At 54.4% G+C, this 1,786-nt stretch overlaps 1 protein-coding gene across 5 annotated transcripts in view; it reads left to right on the forward strand.

Moving 5' to 3' along the window:
• The first annotated feature begins 350 nt into the window (after positions 1-350).
• The window catches only part of LOC108292425 (chromatin target of PRMT1), a 12,535-nt gene continuing 11,099 nt past the window's right edge, over positions 351-1,786 (forward strand). For all 5 annotated transcript variants that reach the window (XM_017513314.2, XM_017513316.2, XM_017513315.2 and 2 more), the window contains exon 1: positions 351-707. The gene's annotated coding sequence lies outside the window, so the exon portion shown is untranslated. The remainder of the gene's footprint in view (positions 708-1,786) is intronic.

The raw sequence follows: 1,786 nt of genomic DNA on the forward strand, positions 1-1,786 counted from the left end.
TCTCTTGACCTCGTGATCCGCCCGCCTCAGCCTCCCAAAGTGCTGGGATTACAGGCGTGAGCCACCGCGCCCGGCCCGTGTAAATTTTTTTAGACTGTGTACCTTGGCTGGGGAACGGAGGGGCGAGGGAACTCGGGACTGAAATCCCCTCTAAGAACTACCCCAGGAAGTTGCCGTGCAACCACTAGGGTAACGTGAAGACCCTGCACGGCCCCACTACGGGACCCCCGGCCACGCCCCTACGGGGGACGCAGCCGCGCTTGCAACGCTGAAGTAACATTTGCTGAAGCCCCGCCTTTGCCCTAAGGCTCCGCCTCTGATTTCTGCGCAGGCGTAGCTCAAATCTTTCCCGCCCTCTAGTCGTGCGCAGATCTGACGCCTGACGTAATTGCGTAGACGCCATTTTAGCCGGTCCTACACGCACGGGACGTGGCGGCCATTTTGTTTTGGACACTGAGACGGAGCTGGCGGCCGCTGCAGACGAAAGTCAGGAAAGGGCAGGCCGGGTGAGCAGACGGATTTGCCGACTAGACAGCCAACCAGCAACAACAAACTAAGTTCGCATACTACCGCTTACGCATCTAATCAACCGCCCATCTAGCTAACCCGAGCCCCTCCACCGTCAATTCAGGTTCGGCCGGTCCCCGGCCCGCCTGCCGGAGCCGTGGTGGCAGCCCCGGGAGGAACCCTGGCGTCTGTTTCCTTCGGTGAGTTTCTGTAGTGAGAAGGAGCAGGGAGTCTTGGGGAGTGGAAGGGGCCGGCAGATGCGGAAAGCGGGTGGTGGCTTGTGGAAACAGCTCAGGTCGTGGAGCGTGGAGGCCCCGGGGAGGAGGCGGAGCCCCTGCGAGGGGTCGGGGGAGGGGCTGAACTAGAACCTGGTGGCGGGATTGATGGAGGTTGGGGTTTGATAGGGATAAAGGGAGCTTATTTGGCGGGTTGAGCAAAAGTGGAAGTCTTGACAGGGCTTTGAGGATGGTAAGAAGATTAAATGAGAACTGTAAGACTGAGAAATGTTGGAAATTAATGGCATCATTAGGGTTAAATTTTGTGGAGGGCTCTCTGCCAGCTAATTACCAGGTGAATTTAGAAAACCTTTCCTACTCACTCCCCCAGATCCTCAGTTCCTTCCATACTTGATTCTGGAGTTGAAAGCCAATTTTGAAACTAGGCATGCCTGTATTTTCACTCTAGATCTGTGTTTCTCTACTTGAGCTGCACATTGGAAGCACCTAGGTAGCTTTCCCCCACCCCAACAATTGTTCATTTCCAAACCTCACTACCAGAGATTGTGGTTTAATCTAGGCCCAGATATTCGTATTTTTTCAATTTATGTTTTAATAGAAACGAGGTCTCATCATGTTGCCCAGGCTGGTCTCGAGCTCCTGGGCTGAAGCAGTCCTCTCTCCTTGGCCTCCCAAAGTGCTGAGATTACAGGCGTGAGCCACCTCGCCCAGCCCTGTTTTTGTTTGTTTTTGATACGGATTTTCACTCTTGTCGCCCAGGCTGGAATGCAATGGCGTGCTGTCAGCTCACTGCAACCTCTGCCTCTCGGCTTCAAGCGATTCTCCTGCCCCAGCCTCCCAAATAGCTGGGATTACACAGGCAGTGCCGCTAGCCCGGCTAATTTTTTTGTTTTTTGTTTTGTTTTGTTTAAGAAGGGGTTTCGGCCGGGCGCAGTGGCTCACGCCTATAATCCTAGCACTTTGGGAGGCCGAGGCGGGTGGATCACGAGGTCAAGAGATCGAGACCATCCTGGTCAACAAGGTGAAACCTCGTCTCTACTAAA

This window comes from Cebus imitator, unplaced genomic scaffold, assembly GCF_001604975.1.
Source record: "Cebus imitator isolate Cc_AM_T3 unplaced genomic scaffold, Cebus_imitator-1.0 Scaffold491, whole genome shotgun sequence".
Classification (NCBI taxonomy): Eukaryota; Metazoa; Chordata; class Mammalia; order Primates; family Cebidae; genus Cebus; species Cebus imitator.